We start from the raw sequence: 14,891 nt of genomic DNA on the forward strand, positions 1-14,891 counted from the left end.
TGTAATGGCACTAGAGGCACATTAGCCTCCTTGTTTAATTAAAGAGATGAAGTGGAGAGAACATACTCTTTTCTGTATTCCACATAGTACTTAGTATACTAATAGATCTAGTGCCCAAAAAAGTGTACAAAATTATCCATTTAACATATACTAATTTCTAAATTATCTGAAATATCTTGTATATTTGTTGCTACGTATTTATTATCTGTCCCTTCCTATAAAATGTAATCTTCATGAAAGCAGAACTATCTTATTCACATCTGAATCCCAACAAGTGCCTAAATTAAGTTTTTTTCAATAAGTGTCATTTTTGAAGAAATGGGTGAATAACAGATGAGAGTCTTTCTTGTTTAAATGATGTTCTTCTAGTAACGTTTTGAAAACGACGAGAATAGGTACTATTTGCATTATTTTGCCACAGTTTTTGGTTTCCAGGCTTAGCTTGTAAGGTGTCTCTTCAGCTATAATGGATTAGATCGTGTAATGGATGCTATGATATGTCATCCAGATCACCATTTCCAATGAAGGGTATTTTCCCCAGCTGCTGGAAGCTGCCTTGATATGCCAGTCCTCTTTTAGAATTACCTTAGCTGAAGAAAACTTCATGCTTCCTTCGAGGGGAAGCATGCACACCAACATTTATCAACGAGGGGGTAAAAAGACACCTCTGTCCCAAGCTGATATACCTCTGACGGACCACTACATTTCCAGAATCCCCCATGGTACTAGCTTAAGCCTTTGCTGGGATTTAATCCCAGTTCACTTCTCCCTGTGCTGAGTCACATTTTCTTTCCTGTTCCTCCCTCCCTCCACAAGTGTTGATCCCAATGGCACTCTTTAATAAGCTTGCTCCTGCACGTTAATCTATATCTAAGAGTCACCTTCCTAGGGAAACCAATCTTCTATATGGTCAGTGATCAGAGGAACCAGAAACTGACTGGGATTTGAAGCTGGATCATCTGTCCCTGTCTGGGGATGGAAACAAGGAGCTTGTCATTGGTAGCACGGGAACACAAGTAGCACTGAGTGTAAGGTAGCAACTTTCATCAGTGGTAATCCGTAATGTCATACTGTGGAAGACACTTCATTAGCTTGCAAGGCAAATTAGGGAATTATGGAGGAAACAGTAACCCCAAAGATATTGGAATTGGGTTGTTCTTGCTAAGCTTTATCAACCTTCTGGGGAAATACAAAAAAAATAAATAAACAAGCTAAAAAGGGATTTTTTTAAAGCTAAAAGTGATTAACATGTTAGTAAAATCTAAGTATGAAAGCCAAATAGGCTCTTGGTGTCAAATAGGTTTAATCTCCTATCCCAAGAGGACAGAGAAAGCTGAGGGCCATACCCAGAACTGAACTGTAAGAGTACTGAGCTCCAGAATAAAATTACACTCCCAGTCAAGGTCGATGTGCCCTGCCCAGGTCAGGTCTTCATTGTGAAAGAATGAAACACTGATACCTGGAATCGGTATATGTGGGGTGATACATGTAAAACTCTTGAACCTGCAGATTCCCCTGAACCCTTTTAACTTGCAGAAATGACCCAAGTAACCTAACCTTACTAGAATTAACTATCTCTCTTTGTCTAAGTAAAATGCAGAGGCATCTATCCCAAAAGACAACATGTCTCCAGGATCTACCTTCTCCTCTTTTTGGCCACCAGGACAATGAATTAGGCAAAATTTTATAATAACCCAGGCAGGGAGGTGCTAGGCCTAATAAGGGCTAAAAGGGGATTAAACTTCAAGGGAACACTAGAACCTGGCCATATACCAGCATGGGGTGTGAGCATATGCTTGGGACTGGATTCTGAAGGCACTGAACCAAGGAGGAGGGCAGAAAATAAATCTGGGCAGTACTCTTCAAGTATATAGCATGTACCACTCTGGCAAGGGCACCAGGAAATCATGTGAACACATAGTTAGGCGGGCATTTACTAGCATGCCCTTTAGATGGCCCATTCTAAGTGAAGTGGCAATGTCAGAATTGCCATGCAGATGCTGGAATAAGACATGAAAATCTGTATATATATATATATATATATATATATATACACACACACACATGTTAGAGGGGATGTATTGTATAAGGTCAGAAATCCCATTAGACTGTTCTGTTCCATGGGAAGGTCAGAGGGATACACCATTTACCAAAACAATAATGAATATGCTGATGAGACTGGTTACAACGTCACTGATAAGTTTATCTATTGCTCTCTCTAGACCAGGTGAGTGGAAAATATCACCACTGATCTGAGATCACCAATAGCAATGAAGATTACAGGGCCCAACACAATAGTGCCAAGGTGGCAGCACTTAACTAGAAGAATGCAAATGACTGCATTTGCCATAATGAATAGTAAGGCTGGAGTCAAGTCATGGGGTCAAGAGTTTCAGAGAGTTATGGAGATGGTTAACAGAACATAGCATCCCAAGGGGAATGATAAATAAGTAGCAAAAGGATATTACTCAATCTATAAAACCAATGATAAAAAATCATTGGGTAATGAGCTGTGGGTAAGAGTAAATATTCAAGTAAAAAGTCACAATGTCTTACCCAGCTTCCATCTCAGAGCCAGGTTTTACACCTCAAATGCACTGGTTTTCGAAAAAGATGTTAAGTCACCAGAAAAAAGAGCCCTGCAAAGTCATATTGTTTGTACCTGGCCATAATTTCCAAGTCCTATCCAAAAGGGACCTTCAGGTATTTACTAAAGTTATTGTCCACTGAGCAGAGAGGAATATCTAAACATCTCAAGAACTGTTGGACACAGGTCTGAGATGAGATGATACCTTGGGACCTGAAGTATGTCATGACCTTCTATTACAGTGGGATCATATAAAGATAGATAATAAATGGGGATCTGGCCTGGGCATAGTTCAAAGTTGGCCCACTGGATTTGCAGATTCACCCAATGATCATTTTTAGAGTCCCGAGTGTATCATGATTATATTTGCTACTTGGCACAATCCCATACATTAAGTTCTTGGCCTGTGGTACAGGAACTGTTAAAACCAAGTAGAAATCTCTAAAACTGTTTCGCCTAAACTCTTTGCTAGGATAGTAAATAAACAACAATATCCCATTGTAGGGGAATGGCAGAAATTAACATCACCTCTAAATACCTAAAAGATGCAGGAATGGTAGTCATCATCATAGCTTTAATACCCATCTTATTCCTGAAAAAAAAAATGCAAAACCAAAAAGCAACAAATACTGGAGGATAAAGTTGATTACTGTAAACTCAAGAAAACAATAGCCCCAATTATTGCTGTGGTGCCAGATGTGACACATTTGCTGGAACAGATTAGCATGACCTCAGGAACTTGGTAAATGGCCACTGATTTGATCTGGTAAATGTTTTCTTTTGTATCTTTGTCAGTAGAAAAGAACAGACAACAGAATGTATTTCCAGTTTTGCTCTAGGGTATAGTAGCTATTCTGTCCTCTTGACATAACATAGTTTGAGGAAATCCAGACTGTCTGACAATCTCACAGAACATCATACTGTTCTACTATTATATAAATGACACTATTCTAATTGGACTGGATGAGCAAGAAGTGGCTAGTATGATGAAAGTCTTGGTAAGTCATAGGCATTCCACAGAGTGTGAAATAAATCCTGTGAAGGTTCAGGGGCCCACTAGGTTAATAAAAATTTTAGGATTTCAGCATGCTAGGGCATTCTCTCCAAAGTAAAGGGCAAATTATTGCATTTTGTGCCTGGCACCATGAAAAATGGAACATACAACTGGTAGGGCCAGAGGCAGCATATTGCACACCTGGGGATACAGCTAGTGCCTGAAAGATTGGCAGCTATGAGTAGGCCCCAGAGCAGGAAAAGGCTCTGTAGCAATTCCTGGCCGCAGTGCAGGCATCTCTTGAGTTGTAATCATATGGCTCAGAAGACCCTGTGGTACCAGAGATATCGGCGGTGGAAAGGATACCATATGGACTTTATGCCAAGCTGCAGTGGGAGAATGTCATGCAGTCCTCTAGGATTCTGGAGCAAGGCTATTGCACCTGTAGTCAGTATCTATGGCCTTTGAGAAACATCACCTGTTGTGCTGTTAGAACCTGGACTAGTAGCTGGGGCTAGTTTGTTCCACTAAACTTTCTCTTATTAAACTCCCCTTTCACCAAGAGAAGAAAGGTGCTCCCATAACCTGTAAGAAGAAGAGAATCCAAGTGGTAGAAAGGGTGCACTATGGTTGATGCATGATGTACTCTCTGGATCGCCTTTCAGCAATAAAGGAATTATTATTTCCATGGGTGTTGGGTGTGATATCAGAAGATGGTCAGCAACCATTAGCCTTTTTGAAAGCTATATTCAGTAAAAGAAAGTTTCCTTGGGTAAGTCACACCTGTTTTCAGGTGTTCCAATATCTAATGGCTGATCAATCTGGGTATACAAAGGCTCACCTCCTTTATCCTAATTAGAGACATCTCTGAAACACAGATGAGTTCTAGAGCTTCTTGCAGGGTGGGTTGAGATCTTGGTTGGGCAACATCCTAGTCCAACTATATTCTCTTGCTTCTTCTTCCTCCCTTCCCTGGTGTTGATTCTAAGAGCACTCCCTAATAAATATTCTGCATGCAGATCTCCATCTTAGAGTTTGCTTCTCAGGGAACCCAACTTGTGACACATGGCTTGTCCTTCTTTGGTTGATAAATATTAAGCTGAGCCACAACTGATTATTTTCTACTTGTTAGAATAAGAAAGAAAAGTCAACAATCAGTCTTTTATTCCTTCCTTCTATTTCTAGTCTCTTCCTCCCTAAACTAGAAGTTTCAAGACTGTCTAATCCTTTGCTCCTTGAATCAAATTTACTTATCTTACCTGAAATATACAGTAGAGGAACTTTTAGACATAAATATTATCATTTATTTAAAAAAAAGTAATGTCCATTCTCACGACTCTGTTTCTGACTTATATACCTACACCTTTGTTTAATGTGTTTCTATGTTTAAAGTATCTGAAGCTAATAAAGGAAGTTTCCAAGGATTTTTTCAGTGACTTCCATGTTATTCCGAAGAAGTCATAGTTTTCATAAATAAAATTGAAAATTTTGCACATAAATGTTATGAGAACTTGCTTATTTCCCCTCTTCTATGAGTTTTGGAATGATAACATTTAGGCAATTCATCTAATTAGAGATAATATCCAGGAAAAATAATATAACTAAATATAATGCATGGTTTCTGATTCAAGTCATTGGGCTAAGAATACATGTTTTTTTTCTTTCCTCCCAAAGTCATATTAAATACTTAAAATAGTATTTGTAAGACAAAAAAATGAGATCTTTGGGAATCCATGAAGATAAAAATTTAGAGATATTTCTCAAGCCAGATTGAGGCTGGCAGAAAAATCAGAGCAGGTGACATAGCAGAGCTGTAGTTCTCCAGCTGTGCACTGCGCAACTCTAGGGGTCTCCATTCACATAGACTCGTGCCCTGTTTGTCTTGCCCCAACATCCAGAAAGGCCTTGAAGACAGAAGCCCAAGATACCTATCAGTAGTTTTCCCAAAAGTGTGGCCTGCAGCCATCAGAAAAAAATAATTAAATAATTTAAAACAAAAGAGCTGAGAGATTAACCCCTTCCTTTCTTGCATAGGAAAACATAGTGACTAACACAAAGGGATTTTGCCCTGATGGTAAAATCCTGACTTAAATTAAAGAAAGTCTATAATCTGTCTGGGGAGGGTGTAAGGTTCTAAAAGAGAGGCACACTGGAGCTTTGCACAATCCTGACTGCCACAGTGGATAAAGTGGGGAAAACCAGACAATCCAATCTACCCTTGAGGGAAATCACTTATTCTGCTCCATCTCCAGAGTGAAGTCATCCTCCTGGCAATTGTGTGGGTCTCTAGGCTCCTGCTTATATTAATTAATCTAGTCATTCAATTAATTATGAATGGGCAATTGAGATGGAACAGAGAGTTGAGAACAATCAACACTATGGGTGACAGAAATAATACAAGTGCCTAGGAAACAAGTCATTAGAGAAAAAAGTAATTAAAATATATAATTAATAACTTCAGAGATTTTCAAATGATTGTGTGTTTTTAAAATAAAACCTGGATAACATGATAGAGAAAAGAAAATTTATGGAAAAATAAAAATTCTTGAAAATTATATGATTTTTAAAAACAAAAACAATACATTTACTGATTAATAAAATAAACACAGCTTAAGGCCAAATAAGTGATCCAAATTAAAGACATCATCAGAGACCTCTGGAAGATGGTGGAGCAGCATGGAGACCCTGACCTTGTCTCATCCCTGAAATGCAGCTAGGTCATCACCAAACCATTCTGAATACCTAGGGAATTGATCTGAGGATTAACACAACAATCTGCATAACTTGAGCCATAGAACACAGCAGGTACATAGTGTGAGACATAAACTGGGGGAGAGAAAAGCTGTGGAGGGTAGGGGGCTATTTTTGCAGAGAGAGGACAGAGAAAGAGAAAGGGGGAGAGTACAGCACATCAGGATCGTGCAAGAAAAGCACTCCTCCAAAAGTAGCTGGAGAGAAAGAGAATGAGTGTAAGCACTCACAGGGGACTGAACAAGAAATCTGTTCCCCAAAACCACTGATGGGATAAAAAGGAGAGGGTTTTGATACCACCAGCATTCTATAAACAATGGAGCACAGACTCTGAAGTTCTGGAGCTCAGTGCCTGGCTGTGCTCTGGTGAGGAAATAGGGTGAATCCCCAGGAGGAGGAAGAAAGGTCTGAGGGGTTTCTGTTTCACACAGAGAAGTAGTTCACTGCTTGGAGAAACATTTGGGAAAGGACATACAGCCTCCCCACAGGCAAAGGTCCCAGCAGGCCTCAGAGAGCAGCCATGTTCTCTGGTATTGGAACAAAGACACCAGAATGTAGTGAAACCTGGCACCAGCTGTGTGTTGTGGTTTGCCATAATATCTGAACCTCTGCCCTGTGTAATTGCCTGAACGTTTTCTGGGGCAATTCAACACCCAGCCATTGCACAGAGACAACCTCCCCAAGAGAGTTGATGTGTGGGTCCAAGCCTCCATGGTCTCTGAAGTATGAGATTTGAACACAACACGATCTGAGAGAAAACTCTGGCAGAGCTTGGGCATGGAGAGGGTAGAGGTGTGGGGTGGACAGAGGCCTGAGACAAAAGAGGGGTGTTTGATCACCAGTCGGTGAGAGCGGGAAGTTCCCGTGCCAGAGACCAAGGATCTGGGTAGAGCCATTTCCACCTCTCCCACACATGTGCACCACACTGATCGACCCCAGTAAGCTAAGCAGCATCACCTAGTGGAGAATGGAGCAATTACACCAAGCCCTGCCCAACTATGCCCTCCAAGTACATCTGCTAGAAGACCAGCATAAGTCTTGCTTAATATATGGACTATAGAGTGCTTCATAGTTTCAGTTCTAGGGGAAACTGGATGTAACTTCATTTGGGTTACATTCTGTTTGCTGGTTCATTTATTTGTTTTCCTTGCTTCTGTTTTTGTTTAAATTATTTTCTTTCTTCCTTTTTCTTGCATACAGAAAGAGAAAATTCTTTTCTTTTTTAGTTTCTTTTTCATTTTTGAAAAAATTATTCTATTTCATTTTTATTTAATTTTATTCCTTTATTATATAAAATTTTTTAGTTTTTAAATTTTTTCTTACTTTTTTCTTTTCTTTGCTTTTTTCTATATTCTATCAAGCCTCTTCCAACAAGCAGAGCAAAACACACCTAAGATCTAGATTCTTTTATTTGAGCTTTTGTTTTGTTTTTAATTTTTTAATTTTAATTTTTTATTTTATTAATTTCTACTTCCCCCAAAATGACAAAATGAAGAAATCACCCCAAAAGAAAGAAAAGGAAGAAATGACAGCTAGGGGCATAATCAACACAGATATAAGCAAGATGTCTGAACTAGAATTTAGAGCCACAGTAATAAGAAACTAGCTGAGGTTGAAAAAAACATAGAACCCCTTTCTGTGGAGACAAAAGAAGTAAAATCTAGTCAGGATGAAATTAAAAATGCTATAACTGAGATGCAATCTTGAATAGATGCCATGACAGCAAGAACAGACAAAGCAGAGGAGCAAATTAGCAATATAGAAAATAAAATCATGGAGAATAATGAAGCAGAAAAAAAGAAAGGCAAAAGACCACAATACAAGACTAAGCAAACTCAGTGACTTATAAAAAAGAAAGAACATCCAAATCACAGGAATCCCAGAATATGAAGAGAGAGAAAATGGGCCAGAAGGTTTATGTGAGCAAATTATAGTGGAAAACCTTCCTAATCTGGGAAACACAGACAGCAAAATCCAAGAAGCACAGAGAACTCGCATTAGATTCAACAAAAACCAACCACCACTAAGGCATATCATGGTAAAATTCACAAAATAAGGAAATTCAAAAACAAGGAAAGAATTATGAAAGCAGCAAGGGGAAAAAATCTTTAACCTTTAAGGGAAGACAGATCACATTTGCAGAAGACCTATCCACAGAAATTTGGCAGGCCAGAAAGGAGTGGCAGGATATATTCAATGTGCTGAATCAGAAAAATATGCAGCTGACAATTCTTTATCCAGGAAGGCTGTCATTCAAAATTGAAGGGGAGATAAAGAGTTTCCCAGACAAACAAAAAGTAAAGGAGTTCATGACCACTAACCCAGCCCTGAAAGAAATTTTAAGGGGAATTCTTTGAGTGGAGAAAAGACAAAACAAAACAAAACAAAACAAAACAAAACAAAAAGAGACCAAAAGCAACAAAGACTAGAAAGGACCAGAGAACATCACCAAAAACACCAACTTTACAGGCAACACAATGGCACTAAATTCATATCCTTCAGTATTCACTCTAAATGCCAATGGACTAAACGCTCCAATCAAAAGATAAAGGGTATCAGGATGGATAAGAAAACGAGACCCATCTATATGCTGCTTACAGGAGATTCAGTTTAGGCCTAAAGACACCTGCAGATTGAAAGTAAGGGGATAGAGAACCATCTAACATGCTAATAATGGTCATCACAGGAAATCTGGAGTATCCATACTTATATTAAACAAACTAGATTTTAAAATAAAGAGTATAACAGGAGATGAAAAAGAGCATTATACCATAATTAAGGGGTCTATCCACCAAGAAATCTAACAATTGTATTTATGCCCCTACTATGAAACCCTGAAATATATAAATCAATTAATCACAAACATAAAGAAACGCATTGATGATAATATCATGATAGTAGGGGATTTCAACACCCTACTTGTAGCAATGGACAGCTAATCTAAGCAGAAAGTCAACAAGGAAACAGTGGCTTTGAAGACACACTGGACTGGATGGACTTAACAGATATATTCAGAACATTCCATCCTAAAGGAGCAGAATATACATTCTTCTCAAGTGCACATGGAACATTCTCCAGAATAGATCACATACTGGGTCACAAATCAACCCTCAACAAGTACAAAAAGATTGAGATCATACCTTACATATTTTCAGACCACAACACTATGAAACTCAAAATCAACCATAAGAAAAAATTTACAGAGACCATGACTACTTGATGATTAAAGAATATCCTATTAAAGAATGAATGGGTTAACCAATAAGCTAAAGAGGAAATTCAGAAGTATATAGAAGGAAATGAAAATGAAAACATGACAGCCCAAAACCTCTCGAATGCAGCAAAGGCAGTAAGTATATAGCAGTAAGTATATAGCAATCCAAGCCTTCCTAAAGAAGGAAGAAAAATCTCAAATACACAATCTAACCTTACATCTAAAAGACTGAAAAACGAATAGCAAATAAAGCCCCAAATCAGTAGAAGATGAGAAATGATAAAGATTAGAGCAGAAATTGATGATATTGAAATTGAAAAAAAAAAAAAAAAACAGTAGAACAGGTCAATGAAACCAGGAGCTGGTTCTTTGAAAGAATTAACAAAATTGATTTCCCACTAGCCAGATTGATCAAAAAGAGAAAGAAAATGAAAAAGAAAAAGGAAAATAACATCACAAATGAAAGAGGAAAGATCACAACCAACACCGCAGAAATACAAACTATAATAGAATATTATGACCAATTATATGCCAACAAATTGGGCAATCTGGAAGAAATGGAAAAATTCCTAGAAACATATAAACTACCAAATCTGAAACAGGAAAAAACAGAAAATTTGTACAGACCCATAACCAGTAAAGAAATTGTATCAGTAATCAAAAATCTCCCAATAAACAAGAGTTCAGGGCTGGATGACTTTGCAGGAAATTCTACCAAATATTTAAGCAGCTAACACCCATTCTTTTGAAGCTTTCCTTAAAAAACAGAAATGGAAGGAAAACTGCCAAACATTCTACAAGGCCAGCATTACCTTGATTCCAAAACCAGACAAAGGCCCCACTAAAAAGGAGGACTGCATACCAATTTCCCTGATGAGCATGGATGCAAAAATTCTCAACATGATACTAGCAAACCAGATACAACAATACATTAAAAGAATTATTCACCACAATTAAGTGGGATTTACTCCTGGGATACAGGGTTGGTTCAGTATCTGTGAATCAATCAGTGTGATACATCACATTAATAAAAGAATGGATAATAACCACGTGATCCTCTCAATTGATGCAGAAAAAGCATTTGACAAATATAGCTTCCTTTCTTGATAGAAACCCTCAAGAAAGTAGGGATAGAAAGATCATACTTCAAGATCATAAAGGCCATAAACAAAAGACCCACTGCTAAAATCCTCAATGGAGAAAAACTAAAAGCTTTCCCCCTAAGGTCAGGAATATGACAAGGATGTCCACTCGCACCACTCTTATTCAACATAGTATTGGAAGTCCTAGCCTCAGCAATCAGACAACACAAAAAATAAAAGTAATCCAAATCAGCAATGAGGAAGTCAAACTTTCACTCTTTGCAGATGGCATGATACTTTATGTGGAAAACCCAAAAGATTCCACAAAAAAACTGCCAGAACTGATACATGAATTCAGTTAAGTCACAGGATATAAAAATCAATGTATAGATATCAGTTACATTTCTATACAACAATAATGAAGCAACAGAAACAGAAAGAGAAATGGATCCCATTTACAACTGCAATGAAAACAATAAAATACCTAGGAATAAACCTAAACCAAAGAGGTGAAAAATCTATACACTGAAAACTATAGAAAACTTTTGAAAGAAATTGAAGACACACACACACAAAATGGAAAGACATTCCATGCTCATGGATTAGAAGAACAAAGATTGTTAAAATGTCGATACTACCCAAAGCAATCTACCTGTTCATGGCAAATCCTAACAACATAACACCAGAATTCTTCACAGAGCTAGAACAAACAATCCTAAAATCTGTATAGAACCCTGAATAGCCAAAGCAATCCTGAACAAGAAAACCAAAGCTGGAAGCATCACAATCCCAGACTTCAAGCTGTATGACAAAGCTGTAATCATCAAGATAGTATATTACTGGCACAAGAACAGACACTTAGATCAATGGAACAGAACAGACAACCCAGAAATGCACCCACAAACGTATGGCCAACTAATCTTTGACAAAGCAGGAAAGAATATCCAGTGGAATAAAGACAGTCTCTACAGCCAATGGTGTTGGGGAAACTGGACAGAGACATGCAAAAAAAAAAAAATGAAACTAGACCACTTTCTTACACCATACACAAAAATAAACTGAAAATGGATGAAAGACCTAAACATAAGACAGGAAGCCATCAAAATCCTACAGGACAAAACAGGCAAGACCTCTTTGACATTGGCCACGGCAACTTCTTACTCGACATGTCTCCAGAGGCAAGGGAAACAGAAACAAAAATGAACCATTAGGACCTCACCAAGATAAAAAGCTTCTGCACCGTGAAGGAAACAATCAGCAAAACTAAAGGCAACTGATGGAACAGGAGAAGATATTTGCAAATGACATATCAGATAAAGGGTTAGTACCTAAAATCTATAAAGAAGTTATCAAACTCAATGCCGCCCCCAATAAAAACCAGATAATCCAGTGAAGACATGGGCAAAAGACATGAATAGACACTTTCTAAAGAAGACACCCAGATGGCTAAGAGACACATTAAAAATGCTCAACATCGCTCATCAGGGAAATACAGATCAAAACCACAGTGAGATACCACTTCACACCAGTCAGAATGATTACCATTAACAACTCAGGCAACAAAAGATGTTGGCAAGAATGCAGAGAAAGAGGAACCATTTTGCACTGCTGGTAGGAATGCGAACTGGTGCAGCCACTCTGGAAAACAGTGTGCAGGTTCCTCAAAAAATTAAAAATAGAACTACCCTATAACCCAGCAATTGCACTACTAGGTATTTATCCAAGGAATACAGGTGTGTTGTCTTGAAGGGGCACATGTACCCCAATGTTTACAGCAGCACTATCAACAATGGCCAAAGTATGGAAAGAGCCCAAATGTCCATTGATGGATGAATGGATAAAGAAAATGTGGTATGTGTGTATATGTGTGTGTGTGTGTGTGTGTGTGTGTGTGTGTTTATGTATATATATATATATGGAACTAGAGTGTATTATGCTAAGCAAATTAAGTCAGAGAAAGACAAGCATGATATGATTTCACTCATATGTGGACTTTAGGAAACAAAACAGATGAACATAAGGGAAGGGGAGCAAAATAATATAAAAACAGAGGGAGACAAATGATAAGAGACTCTTAAATACAGAGAACAAACTGAGAGTTGCTGATAGAGTGTTGGGTGGGGGAATGGGCTAAATGGGTGAGAGGCATTAAAGAGGACACTGCTGGGATGAGCACTGGGTGTTGTATATAAGTGATGAATCACTAAATTCTATTCCTAAAATCATTATTACACTATATGTTAACTAACTTGGATTTAAATTAAAAAAATAAAAAAATAATTAATTTAAACACATTAAAAAATAAAGATTTTTTCTAGGCTATATGATAAAATGACAGAGTGCAAGATTTATAATATGTGGAGGAAAGACTCAAAAAGTATAGAAAACAGGGTTAGTGAAGAAGAGAAAATACTTAACAACTAAGAGAAAATTTTCTGAACTGAAGAATAGATATTTATGTTAAAAGGACTCAGAGAACTAATGGAAACATTACAAAAGAGCCCATACCTAGATAGATAAATCTTAAAAGAGTCAAGAAAGAGGGAGAATAAAAAACATCAAAAAATTAAAAACCGTATTTACCCCAGACTTTTCATCAGCAATACTGAACAATAGGAGAGAGTGGAGTAATATTTTCAAATCCTGAGCCTACAGTTTTATATCTAGTCACGTTATTAATCAAGTGCAAGAAGAAAATAAATTTGGAAAAATTAGAATACAGGTAGGGACTCAAAATTTCTCATCTATTATACTCTGTACATGCATATACATGTAAAATATATACGTATATGTGTTATTTTACATATACACATACATATATCTATATACCAGAATTTCTCAACCTCACTTCCTCAGTTCTATTGACATTTTGGGCCTGATAATTCTATGCTTTGAAGATATATCATGTGCATTACAGAATACTCAGCAGCATCCCCAGTAAGTGGGAAAGTGGGGAGCATAATATCCCACAATTAGGAATCACTGATATCTTTATGTGTGTGTGTTTGTGTGTGTGTGTGTGTGTGTGTGTGTGTGTGTGTACACATGTGTATATATACACATACACAAACAGGTATACACACATTTATGTATATGTATAAGACTATAAATATATGAATATATAAAATTATATATATATAAACTATATATATATGTACAAACTACATATATACACACACACACACACACACACACATAATCTACAGATAGGATGGATGGATGGATGGATGGATAGATAGATAGACAGCTAGCAACCCTTGATGAATGATAGATAGATAGATGATAGATGATAGATAGATAGATAGATAGATAGATGATTCAAAGGTAGATAGATGATAGATGCTAGATAGATGATGATGATGATCATAGATAGGTAGATAGATAGATAGATAGATAGATAGATAGATAGATAGATAAATAGATAGATAGAAAGGCAGCTAGCTAGCAACCCCTGACATCCAGGTGGCATTGTCAGGTAAGTTTTGATGTTGCTGAGCTGGCCTGGAAGTCACTGCTAAGTCTTGGTTTCTCCTGTTGAACATAAACAATTTCACAGATCATCAACACCAGACAAGGCCACTCTGTGACAATGACAAAACAAGGCAAATTACGACCACTACATAATGTCTGAATACAAACAAAGATGAACAATGTCCAAACCACAACAATGACCAACATCCTCCTTTCCTGCCTCATAAGAGTGATTGTTCCTTCTTTATCAATTATGGTTTTAACCTCCATCAAATCTTCTCCTTAATTTACCAAGATACTCAATCATAGAGGTACTTTCACTTCCTGAAAGTATGCAATCTAAAGCAACCCCTAATTACTTAAACTATCTCCCAAATCATCTAACACAAACCCAAATCCTATAGTCAGTTAATTCTAACACTCTCTTAATGAGATGACTTACAGTTCCCATCTGTGTGTGTCTCCCCTGCTACAACAAGTAGAACATCCAACTCTGTTCAGTTGTAAATGTGTCCCTGGTGATTCAAGGATGTATTACATAAAATACAAGAAAAAGACATTTAAAAGTGACCCAGAAATGAAGGACACTGAAAAGGAAATAAAAGAGAAACCATTAGCCCTTGCCTTTTAGAAATTTCAGTTACTGGGGCGCCTGGGTGGTGCAGTCGGTTAAGCGTCCGACTTCAGCCAGGTCACGATCTCGCGGTCCGTGAGTTCGAGCCCCGCGTCGGGCTCTGGGCTGATGGCTCGGAGCCTGGAGCCTGTTTCTGATTCTGTGTCTCCCTCTCTCTC

The 14,891-nt window shown here is 37.7% G+C and overlaps 1 protein-coding gene across 1 annotated transcript in view; it reads right to left on the minus strand.

The window, feature by feature from the left end:
- The window catches only part of KCNH7 (potassium voltage-gated channel subfamily H member 7), a 646,875-nt gene that overhangs the window by 545,410 nt on the left and 86,574 nt on the right, over positions 1-14,891 (minus strand). The gene's annotated exons all lie outside the window — the stretch shown is intronic.

The sequence above is a fragment of the Felis catus genome, chromosome C1, assembly GCF_018350175.1.
Source record: "Felis catus isolate Fca126 chromosome C1, F.catus_Fca126_mat1.0, whole genome shotgun sequence".
NCBI lineage: Eukaryota > Metazoa > Chordata > Mammalia > Carnivora > Felidae > Felis > Felis catus.